The sequence below is a fragment of the Crocodylus siamensis genome, chromosome 4 (assembly GCF_052110815.1).
Source record: "Crocodylus siamensis isolate JL-2025a chromosome 4, ASM5211081v1, whole genome shotgun sequence".
NCBI classification, from domain to species: Eukaryota; Metazoa; Chordata; order Crocodylia; family Crocodylidae; genus Crocodylus; species Crocodylus siamensis.
This window is the reverse complement of record NC_143398.1, coordinates 118,878,053-118,890,752: the sequence shown is the minus strand read 5'-3', so window position 1 is coordinate 118,890,752 and position 12,700 is coordinate 118,878,053. Positions and strand designations below refer to the sequence as shown.

General features: G+C 47.7%; 1 protein-coding gene across 1 annotated transcript in view; it reads right to left on the bottom strand.

Annotated features, from left to right (window-relative positions):
- PIK3C2G (phosphatidylinositol-4-phosphate 3-kinase catalytic subunit type 2 gamma) overlaps positions 1-12,700 on the bottom strand; it is a 367,788-nt gene that overhangs the window by 191,330 nt on the left and 163,758 nt on the right. The gene's annotated exons all lie outside the window — the stretch shown is intronic.

Here is a 12,700-nt window from a genome sequence, read left to right as displayed (position 1 = left end):
GAGAGAAAATGGCAGCATTCATAAGCTTCCTCTCCACCCGCTGCCAAGTATCAATACTTAACAAATTAATTCAAAGTTGGTGAAAAGCGTAGTACAGTTTGCAAGAAAGTAAACAACTGATACAAAGAACATTGAATTCAGTGGAAGGATACCCATTTATTTCAGTGGGTCCTTAGTCCTCTGCTTATAGAATAGGAACAGCATATGGAACAGGAATTTCATGCTACTATGATTCTAACTTTGTTTGGGAGGAACTTCACTAGTTGGTGAAAGAGACTCTTTGGCTTTTGGATTCTCTTTCAGTCACTGACATATTGTGTTGAACTCATACCACCCATCTATAGGCAAACTTTCTATAGCCTGCTTTCCATTCTTACATGCAGTAAACTTGAAAGAAAGCAAGCCCAAAAATGAAGAAGGAAGGACTTTATTTTTTACATCTATGTTTTAGTATATTCTTTCAAGTCATAACTTTGAGGACATAACAACATTGTTTGCCCATTCATCTTGTGGCCATTGAAAGTCAGAACCAAGCAAAAATCGTAGTTTAAGAATATTAACAATAAAAATCACTTTATTTTTAGATGCTCTTTTTGTGGTGAAAGCTGGAGTATGAAAAAAAACATAAAACAACTAAATTAAATGAAAATGAAGCTTCTATTATCCAAGATAATAATCCAAGTCCCAAGTGGATAATAATGGAGGACTTGAATTATTCAGTATAAAAATGAGGACAGGGATTATTGCCTCTCAAAAATAGCAGGATAATACTATTGTTGGTAATCTAATTAGAGGTGATATACAATCAAATCCCTAGATTAGAATCTGTCTTTAAATGAAGGTTGCTATATCAAGTGGTCTAAGTTCAGATGAATGTGGTATCTTGCAAGACCAGTTCATGAGGTTTTGGCATCACCAAATCTAAACTTGAACAAAGGCCCTAAAAACAATTAGGCTTTGACCATGAATTCAAGCTTAAATGAAACCTTGAATCAAACACTGTTTTTTGTTTGTGTTTTTTGGGGGGGAGGGTTCCATCTTTAATATTGCTCTAAAAAAGCTATTAAATACACACATAATTTTAAGGGCCACTCTTGTGAGTATGGGCATTGCCAGACTATGGTCCTGAAGAGAAATCTAATGAAATAGAAAGTTGTCATTTTCTGAATTTGCAGTAGTACATGCATATCTCTGCCTAAGAACACAGAATACTTGAAAAAATGACTTACAGTTAGCACATTTGACAGCCTTTGACTGTGTGTACGTGAAAGAGAGCCTGTGGGAGAAAAAAGGGAGAGAGACTTGGGGAATGGGAGGTGGATTACAAATACTTGAGGTATTGAAAAAACTAGGACTCTGACATTCCTTCCTGTGAATACTGGAGGCAAAATATGATTAGTATAGATCAATATTAAGTGACAGTGAAAAAAAATTTTCCTTGACAAAATATGAAATGATAATCTATCACTCCAAAGTTAAACAGCTGAATGAAATAGTAAGCTAATGATTTTGGAGAACAAAGTATTGAATGCCAAATTCCCCACTGGCAGAGAATTTAGCTAAGTCTTTTAAAACTCCCTATTGATTCTATACCAGTAGGCTCTATTACACTGTAGTAATGCCTTAGATATTCTGCTTTTTTACTTCTACTACTGGGCTTCTTCTTTTATATAAAGCCTGATTCCCATTTACTTCAGTGGACTGGATTTTACTCACAATGCCTCTTTTCTTCATGCAGTGTCACATCTCTGTCTGTGGGACATGCATGCAAAAGGTGGTGACACACTCCTTTTTTGTGCCCTGCTATCATACTCTAGTTGAGAAGTGTTACTGGACAGAGAATGCTAAAAAAATTCTAAGATATTTGTTGATAAGAAATAAAATTCAGGGTGGATAACAAGCTACCAAGCTTCATTCAGCTTTCAGCAGGATCCTTCTTCCTTTGCCTTAAATTCATAATAAGCCATTACAGTGAAACTGCTCGTAGTCACCTCCACACAGCAATCATATCTTAGACACAACATTTCTCCCTGTTATTCAATTCCCTGTGGAAAACAACCATCCATGAAACATATTTCCAGCCACATGCTGACCCAGCCAGCTGTTTCAATCATATGGTGTAGCTGCCACGTGCGAAAGAAGCCAGAAGCAAAAATGCTTTAGGCAAGTGGGAAATTGAGCAGCAGGTTGCCAGACAAATGCCTGGGTAAAGCCAGAGTGTGAAAGCAGATAGCAATTGTGTATGAAAATGACACATGTAATAGTCACAGGAATGTGAACAGGAAGATTTTCTGCAGGCAACACTGGATCCAGTGGGGCTCACTGCATGAAGAGGAAGAGCCTATGAACTAGTTTGTGCCCCGCATGAGCCAGTTGAGCACCTCCTTTTTCTCTCAGTGGAGCCCCAGGATGCAGAAAAGCTCATTCATGAGCAGGGATCTGGGTTTTCCATTTCCTACAGAAAAACAGGGAAAAATGTGGATTTCCCCCTTTACCAGACAAAAATGCCAATTTCTCATTTTAGCAGAGAAACCCATGGATTTTGTAGTTTTGGAAAGTGCTCTCTGCAGGCTGGCAGAATCTCAGCCTGCAAGGGACTGGGAGGGAGCAGGAGGAGGGTGATCAGGCAGGGGGGCACCATGCGCTCATACAGGTACATGGCCACGAGGCAGCTTGGAGAGCAACTCCTGGAGGTAAGTGGGGGAGGGAGGGGATTGAGGCCCCTCCATAGGGAGGGAGAGAGGGATTTGGGCAGGGCTGGGGCTGCTGCCCACCTGGGTGGTGCGTGGGGCCTGGGGCTTGAATGCATGGCTGCAAGGCCCCAGTAGGGAATGGGATAGGGCCCTGGGCAGCTTGTCTAGGGGATGGTGCTGGCTCCCCACCGTGGTGTACACTCCCGAGGGCCAGTGGGCACCCATGGTCCCCAGATCTGGGTCTGGTGCAGAGGCAGGCTGCCCGCTGTGGGCTCAGACTCTCACCTTGCTGCTCTCCCTTAGGGCCTCTGCAGCCCAGTGGGTGCAGCCTGGCACTGCAGGGAACAGTGGGGCCGCTTCTGGATCTCCTTTCTGCTGCAAGCCCTGTGCTGCCCTGGTGAGGTGTCCTCTCTGCATGTGGCAGCAGTGAGGAGCACAATCCCGTGCTACTGCCCCTGCCATGTGCAGGGGACGCATCAGTAGGGCAGCGTGGAGCTCACAGTAGCAGACAGCTACCCTGCATGGTCCCACTGTTCCCTGCACTGCCAGGTTGCATCTTCTGGGCTGCAGAGGCCCTGGGGGAGGGCAGCAGGGCAGAAGCCCAAGCCCACAGTGGGCAGCCCAAACCTGCCCCTGGCTGCCCAGGCTCCACTCCACTGCAGCAGTTGCTGCCTTCTGCAGGGGCAAGGGGCTGCATAACCAGGTCCCTGGCCCCACAGCCCTGGCAGCTTGGAGCTCCATCTGGCAGGGCTGGCAGGGCAGGGGCTATGGTTGGGGGTGAAAGTTGCTTGAGCAGGTCTGGAGGGGTTGTGGAAGAGAGTGAGGGGCACTAGCAGGGCTGTGGGGGCTGTGTGGTGGGGAAGTGAAGGGGACCAGCGGGGCTGGGGGAGCTGTAGGGGGTAGTGAGGGGCAAAAGCATGGCCAGGGAGGGTGTGGGGGGAGTGAGGGGCACCAGCAGGGCTAGGGGAGGCTGAGAGGGGCCTATAATATATGTGCCACTGCTTTTCGTCCCTGGGGAAATGTACGTTCCCACTCATAGGGATGTGCCCATTGTGAGCAGTCACTGTTTCTTGCCTGCACAGGTCTGACTTGCCACTGGTGAGCAAGGGGCATGGTTAGGAGCCAGGACACCAGGGCTCCACCTCACTTCTGGGAGGGGAGGTGTGTGGGAGAATAGATGAAGAGGCACAGGGGCTGTGACTCAAGTAACCAAGGTTAATTGAATTTTTCTTTAGCTTTTGCCTAGCTCTGAGCCTAAGGCACAGCCCCCTCTGGGAAAGGCTGGTGGGGGGCTAAGACTAGGTCAGCAGAGGTAGGTAGAGAGCTACCTACAGCACAGCCCTCTCCTACCATCCCCTATCCCAAGACAGGGAGGTAGCTCCCTGGAGAAGGATGCCACAGCCCTCATGGTTCCATGTCTCTCCACCTCTCAGCTCTATCCTTCCACCACTGCAAGCCCCATCCTGGCACTGGCAGGGCCCTGCATGCTCTAGAGTTTGGAAAGATGGAAAGTTCATCCATGGAGCAGGAGTGAAGGAGGAGGGGATTGGAAGCAGTGCATCCTGGGATGCTGGAGGATTACAAATTTCTCATTTTATCTCTATGGAGTAGACTGTAGTTACCCTAACATGATCTGTGTAGCATGGCCCAGAGTTAACCCTTGTGTGAAGTGGCAAAACTTTGAGATGCTCAGAAAGCACTCAGCACAAGTTAACAAGCTTTAATGTGCAGGCACTCACATTTTAAGTGCCGTAAGTATTTTCTAAGCACAATTTGTAATTTCATCCTCTATTTCCCTCCCCTCATGGTGTAAATAAAACTGAAACTAGAGAGAAACTTTAAAAGATACTGGACAGGTCAATGGGTTAATGTGGCAGGCAAGGTTACCTCTATTATCAGTAAGAGTTTGTTGCATTTATCAGAAAGCTTAATAAATCGCAAAGCAATCTGTGGCCAAGCATGCAGGAGCTTCCCACATGTCCTTCAAGTGCATGTCACAGCTGCTTTAGAACTTACTGACAATACAAGGGAAAGAACTTGATACAGTGTAAAATTGTGTATCTGGCAGAAATAGCTAAGGATGATTTTGAAACTAAGAATTCTTTAATTAAAACCAGCAGATGGGAATCTTTTTTGAAGCAGGCAACAGAAAATGAAATATTGGATGCAGTTTCTGAAATGAAAGGAGGGAAAACCTGGAGCCAGATAGCTCCCCAGTAGAATTTAGAAAGGTATTTAATACTAAATTAATCTCTTTTATGCTGAAGGTTTATTCAGAGGAACTGGAGGGGGGTAGACTGGAGCATATGACCTATAGAGAAGCTAGAATTTCCATTCTTCTCCAACAAGGGTAGAATTCTTCACATCTTAGGTCTTGTCAATTCATTTATACAAAACCAACTTTAAATTATAGTTTCTGGTAAAGAGACTACAAATGATACTGCAAAATTAAATTTATGTAAATCATTTTCAGGAGGTCAACACAAATAGAGTGAAAGAGAGAGAGAGAGAAAAAAAAATCATATCAGTGATTCTCAACCATGGCACTCTGGATCCTCTGAGATCTTTTCCAGGGTGCTACTGGGTGCCATGCACTGTTAGCACTCTTAGGTGGGAAACACAATAGGCAAGTGTGGCAGGATGGGACCTAGGGGTGCCATGAACTCCCCTAGTGCCCCCCTGCTGTGCCCAACTGGTTCCAAATGCACCCTCTTTATCTCGCCCATCACGTCTTTGATGGTAAATATTGTTAAAGGGAGGCTGCCTTCTTACCCTCTTTGGCACGGTGCTCTGTGACGTCCCAGTCTGTGCCCTGCCTTCAATAGCACTACAACTAAAGCCTCAGGGGCCACATGTGGGTCCTATGATCACCCGTGCCCTAATGGGCCCTCTGCCTCATCTCCGTTACCTGTGCCCTCATGGACGCTCTCCGGCTCATCTCCCTATCTGCCTGCCTCTCCGCCCCTCTGCCACCCTCGGGGCTCCTTGCTGCTCCTCTGTGCTCTCACGGCTCTCACCCGCACTGGGGCCTGACTCCCCGCACCCTCGTAGCCCACACTGGGGCCTCTTCCCCCGTCTGAGCTCTCACAGCCTGCACTGGGGCCTTGCCTCACGATTCCTGCAATCGAGGCTCAGGTGGCCATAGCTGTGCCTGGCCCCCAGGCCCTCTTCTCGGGTCTTACGCCCCACTGGGCTCCTCAAAATCGAGGCTCAGGTGACCGTAGCTGTGCCCGGCCTCCAGACCCCCTTTCCAGGTCTTGTGCCCCACTGGTGCTTCTCGCCTGTGCCCACACTGGGGCTGTCCCCTCCCGATACTGCCCACACCGGGGCCGGGGTTGATACACCCCAAAATGTGGTGCCCTCTCTGGTGTTGGGTCTCCACACTACCATGGAGCCTCCTCCAACCCCTACGAGGCCTCCTCCAATCCCTACAGCCTCATCCGGTCCTCTGGTCTTATACAACAACACAACAGAAAACTCCCACTGCTGGGCTACAACATAAATTCCAAGCCAACTGCCAACTCCCTGCCATCTCCCTTCCAGGGTTTCCTCCACCCTGTATCATCCCACAGAAGGTTCTCAGGCCATCAGACTTCCCTACTCAGCTTGCTCAAACAGAGCTCCACCTTCTTCAGCCTGGCTTGTTTATATAGGCCAGGCCCTGCCCCCTTCCGATCAGCTGACCAAACTGGTTGTCTCGGCAACCCACACCTGTGCTGCCCTGGTGACTGGCAGCTGAGCCACCCCCTTTTCACCACTAGAGGTCTCTCACGGGTCGCTTCCATTTTGGGTGCAGGGCACTTAAGCGCCCTGTGACAGCAAGATTAACCCATAGGCCGTGTCCAGACAAGTGGAGCTATTTGTTTCCCCAAGGAGAAGTAGCAGTGGTACACCTTGTGCTGCTGCTCCTTGTCCCCAGGGAATGCCCATGCCACATGTGCTCTGGCGTGTGGCAGGTTCCCCCAGGTGAGGGAGGAGAGGCTGGGGCTAGCAATTGTGCTGGCCCCAGCAGTCCTACCTGGGATCCTAGGAGCCTTGGGGAGCAGCTGTGGTGCTCCTGCAACTGGGACCCTGGCCGGCAACTAAAGTGTGGCTCTGGCTGGCCAGGCTCCCATTTTGGGCAGTGCACGCTGCTACCACGTGGGCTGCCCGGCATAGGTTATTTGACCCTGAGATTTCCTGAAGCCAACTCCCACCCCCATGCTGCAAGGCAGCAGTTCAGGAAATGCCTGCAGGTGCTGTGTGGCACCACAGATGGGGCTGTGGCACCACATACCACACACCTGTACTCATCTGGATGCAGGCATAGGCTTTAACTGGGTATTTAATCAGACAGGCTCTTACATCAGTGAGCAGGGCTGTGAGAAACAGCACCCATTTTGTTTCAATTTCCATTTCTCCATTTTGATGGGACAGTGTTTCATTTTGACATTTCATTTTGTTTGAAAGCAGTGTTCCGTTTTGTTGGCAGAGACTGTTTCACTGTTTTGACACTGTTTCGACGTTTTGCCCATAGGCTATAATGGAGAATCATGAAAATTCCTATATTTTTGTCATTTCCAGTATGATTCAGATGAAAATGACAGGGATGAGAGCCCCTTCTGAGGGCATGAAGCCTGTCAGGTTTCAAGGAGATAGGTGCAAGGGTTTCTGGGAAACTGTACCTTAAGCTGCTGACAAGCAAAACGTGTCACTTCCCAGCAGCAGCAGCCTCCTGTCATCCTGCATGCAGCTCTGGTGGCCTGCACCCCTGGGAGGGCTGTGGAGCTGTGCTGAAATTGTCCTGTGTGTGCAGGTCCCCAGTTCTGAACTTGGGATGATAGGAGGCTGCTGCTGCTGCCTGGGACTGGTGCAGCCTGTGCCCAGCACTGGGAAGACTGCTGCTGCTGCCGGCTCCAGGCAGAAGCCACAACTTCCTGTCATTTTATGTGCAGATCTGGGGGCCCGTACCCCCCGGAGGAGTCTGGCAGTGCTGGGAGGGCAGGTTGAGCTCTGTGGGGCTGGCGGAGCCACTTGGAGCGCAGTCCTGGCTCTCCCCACCTCCTGCCACTGGGTTGCACTCTGACCGGCTCTGCCAGCCCCATGAAGCTCAGCCTGGCAGCGTGAGGTGGCGGGAGAGCCAGTGGTGGAGCCCCTTGGAGAGCAGCCCTGACCAGTGGCTCTCCCCCACCTTCTGCTGCCAGGAGCTCCATGGAGGTGGTGGAGCTGCTGAGTGCAGCCCAGTGGTGGGAGGCGAAGGAGAGCCAGGGCTGCGCTCTGCTTCCCACTGCTGGGCTGAGTTCTGCGGTGCTGGCGGAGCTGCTTGGAGCGCACCCTGGTGGCGGGGGGCAGGGGAGGCAGGGCTGCGCTTCGACCAGGTCCACCAGCCCCACATTGCTCAGCCCAGCAGTGGGAGGCAGAGTGCAGCCACTGTTTGTGAGGGGGCATAGGGTATGTTGTGGGTTGTGTATATGTGGGTGATTGTGGGAACAGGGTATGTGGGGTGTGAGGGGCAGTGGCGGTGTGGGGACCCCATCACTCCCCCCATGGCACAGCAGCAGCAGGCAGGGCACTAAGGGTGCAGGTGCCCTTTGGAGCACAGCCCTGGCCAGTGCTGCACATCGCAGTGAGAAGTGCAGCCCTCCACTGGGCAGTCTGTATCACTGGTGTTCCCTGCCACTCACGCGCAGCCCCCACACTCACCGGGCATAGGAGGGAAGCCCCAGGTGCTGGAGCCGGCTGCCTTCCTCAGCTTCCAGGGGAAGGTGGCTGGGGATTCCCTCCACTGCCATGCAGCCCTGGTGGGGAGGGCAGCTGGCTCCAGCGTGTGGTGCTTCTTTCCATGCCCAGAGAGTGCAGGGGCTGTGCGTGAGTGGCACGGAGCACTGGCAATCCAGGTGGCCTGGCAGAAGATGTGCCCCTCGCTGTGATGCATAGCGAGATGCCAGGTGCCTGCTCTCTAAGTGCCCCACCTGCTGCTGCTGCCACTGCCTGCTGGGGCTGCACACCATGGGAGGCATGTGGGAGAGTCCCCACACCACCCCATCCTCCCTCATACCCACATGCTACACACCTGAACTCCACCACTGCTGCTGCCACCTGGGCACAGGCTCTGTGCTGCCACCAGCCCTAGTCCCATGCCTCATGCTCCTGCCCAGCTGCAGCTCAGCCCCCGCTGCTTCCCTGCCTGGTGCCCAGATCCAGTAGGAGCCCTGGAAAGTTGAGCAGGTCTATGGGGGCTATAGCAACAGCAGCAGCAGCCCTGTCCAGGAGCTGCATGCTGGCTGGGCTGCACCCTTCTGCCTACAAGGGTGGGAGCGAGGCACAATAGAGTATGTTTGGGGGTGTGGGTATATGTGAGTGCCTCACTCCCACTCTTGTAGGTGGAAGTGCTGGACAGGGTGCAATTCATTCAGCTGCGGGCTGGATGAAAGTGCTTGGCAGGCTGAATCTGTCCCGTGGGCCATATTTTGTCTGCCCCTGCTTTAAACCCTTAAAATAATGCTTAATTAGGCCCTATGTCCTGTAGGAAAATGTTCAAATACTCAGGAATATACAGAAGTGACGAAACTCATAACCTAAATTCCTGAAAAATTAAAAAGATAATTACTCAGTGTAAGAAGAGTTGGGGAGGTGTACATTCATGCCACTGGGTGAGATCCTCAACACTAATTGCCATAAACTGGCAGAAAAACCACTGCTGTCAATGATATTATAGTGATTTATAACAGCTGGGAATTTTGCTTATGAATGTAAAAGAGGTTTACGAGCAAAGTCTTGTCAGCCTTTGTCAGTTATTTTACTCATAGTATTTTTCAAAAAGATCACTGGATATTTTTTCAAAAAAGTAGTGTTTTGCTGATCAACATTGTTATTCCAGAGGATGAGTTGGCACGTTATCATTGGATGTCAGCTACTTATCTTTCTGGAGTGGCAGGAAATGAAGTCAGCTTGACTTTAAATAGCTCAAATATTACTTTAAATATGCACAACTGAGTGGTGGTTTGGGTAGCTTGCCATTATTTAATAGCACCATCAGTGACTTGGTGCCTACAATAAGTTCCTGAATCCAGAAGAAAGTTGTGAAACATGACTGTTTTGATCAGATGATTTTGTTTTGTCATGAAAGAACATCACTAAATTTCTGTAAAATCTCCTCCAACCTAAAAAGCTGGTTTAAAAAAAATGTTAGATCTCAGTGGAATGTTAATGTCATTCATTGTAAAAGAAAGACAGGTATGGTTTCTAAGTTTGTTTTTATCAGTTTTTGCTTTTAAGACAGTGAATAGCAGTTGTGTATGAAAATGATTTTGATTTCATACACAGTGTGGGTTGCAAATTTAGTAATCAGTTGAAAGAACTAGAATTAAACATTTCAGACAGTAAGATAGTATCTATTTCCATTCATTATAAAAATATCCATTTTTATGGGCACGTACATATGGAAATTACTGAATCACTCAGCTTCTCTAACTTTTAGAGATAAATGGAAGCAGAACTTTGTTTTTAATTACTTTTGCTGGGATTGAAATTCAATTTGCCAAGGAGAGGAAGGTTTTTATTAATAAACAGCATTAATATACTGTAAAAAATTCTGAACAAATCTTATTACGTGGAAAACTAGAACTTTTTGTTCAGAAACAGAAATATTTTACACTACAAAACATTCTACTTACAGGGTCCTAGTCCTGCCTCTTCTCACCAAGCCTATAGCGGCAAGTGACAACTGCGCAGGTGAGGGACAGTCACAGTCTCATCAGAGATGGTTTTCTGCCTTAAGGAGCAACTGTTCCACTAAGCCAAACAATACTAAGCTGATTAACATTTTTTTCATCTTACAGCATAAAGTGTAACAAGACCCCTACTGTGCAGCACCTAACACACAGTAATTTCCTGTCCCCTTTCAGCTTACAATACCTTGTCTATGTGCACATACCCAAAATGCTACTGAGGTTAATGCAAGTGCGAGTAGCTTTGTATAGTGGCAATATGGAGCCCCTCAAGCTCTGAAGGGAGAGAAGACAGAGTGTAGTGTTAAACATTCAGTAACATCTCACTTACGAATATGCCAACTGTGTGCAAAACCAGGATAACCTCCCCGAATAAAGGAACCAGGATAACTTCCCAACATAAAGGATGAATGGACAAAGAAAATATTCAAAGGCTTTGCTCTTAGTACTTTGAAGGTACTCATAGATAAAAGGTGCTTGAAAAGCAATCAGGGCTGCTACCATTTGAAATTCAACGGAAACTATAAACATTTCAAAATCTTTCATTCACTATGGATTTTATTTTCTTTTGGCATTAAATCTGACTACATAGAAGTCCACTGTTCCAGAGAAAGGACAGGTAATGTGTTGTCTTCATGAATTGATTAGCTTCACATAAATAGATCATCTATTGCATATTGCATGAGAGCTGAAGAAATTCTGGTTGCTTAAGAGGGGGGCAGAAAAAGTTCTCCAAAGAACTATATTGCAAAATGTAGATCCAGATATCTACATGGCAAATGATAAAAGGAAAACACTATACTGAGGACGATCATCAGAGGAAGGTAAAATCTTATGGCTCTGCTGACTTCAGGGGAGATATACCAATTCATACAAGATGACAATCTGCTCATCTGTGCTGTTGTTGAGCTTACTCTCTGTGTAAATGAGATCTAGCTTGATAGAGCAAGACACTCTGCTCCACCTTTTAGATGCTTAAGCAGACTTTAGCACCCAAGTGTGATCTTTTTCTACTCTGTTTGAATCTCTGAAAAAATGTTAATATAAAAGATGGGTGAATCAGCTTTGTCTTCCTTAGAATGACAGCATATTACAGAAACAGATGCATTACTGGAGCTTTAGGGACTTGAGCAGGACAGAACAGGATCACACTTGAGAACCTAATAGGTAAAGTAAGATTTGGACCTAAGTTTATAGGGCAACCTTAGGGATTCATGATACATAAGAATTAAATTATATTCTCTCTGATGTTGCTAAGTTACCCAATATGATGGTGAAAGCTTTAATTAAACTGCAGGTATTGTAAAGAAGATGATTATGTAGAATAGGTACTTCTTTATTTAACAGATTTGCTCCTTATCCATGTTATTTGTATCTTGTTGTGTCAGCAACAAAATATGTTAATTGCATGCTTATTCTGATCACCACTTGCAGAGTTCCTATACACACGAAAGAAAGGCCTAAAGTCTATTCTGTCAGGAACACTATCAACAAAGTCATTATGTTTCAGTCTTTGCCTTGAGGTGTGTAATTCAACTGAACTTCTAAATGACATACACTGTAGGATAGTCAGAATTACTGTGCAGGCTTGACTTTCAGATCCTAGGATAAGTTTGCCAAGGGGATAGAAAGAGCATACTTTAGCTCATGGGCTCAAAAGAAACAATATAGCACATCAAATAATTATGGCATAAGATAATATATTTTCAAAGGTCCTTACATAGAACAGCTAACCGTGAAAGTCAGCTGCTTTCAGTATACGTAGTAGGGGTGTGCGAAGCAGGATTTGGATTCGGCTTGAATCGGGGACAGTGATTCAATTTGGTGATTTCAATCACTGTCCCTGATTCAATTCAGCTGAATCCAAATCTGAAGATTCAATGCTGATTCGGAGAATCAGTGATTCAGACATAGACACAGCTTTAAAAGCTTTTTCTACATACATCAAGTACCAGTGTGGCTTGTGAACACTGCGATGCTGGGGTGCATGGGCGTCCCACAGGAGTGCGGGGAGGGCCCTCCACATGCTTGGCAGTGAGCACACTGCCCCCCCGCCACGTCCAGCTTGGCGATCAGCAGCAGGGGGACCCAGGGTGTCCCCCCAAACCCAGGAGACACCAGTCACTGAGCCAGGGGAGTACGGGGAGCCTCCCCCAGAATGCTCTCTGGCGGACAGGGAAGTGGACCAGAAGTGCTTCTGGTCTACTTGTGGGTCTGCTGCTGATCACATGGGGGGGAGCCCCCATGTTCTGTGGGACACTTCATCCGCCCCAGCATCGCAGCATTCATGAGTTCTGC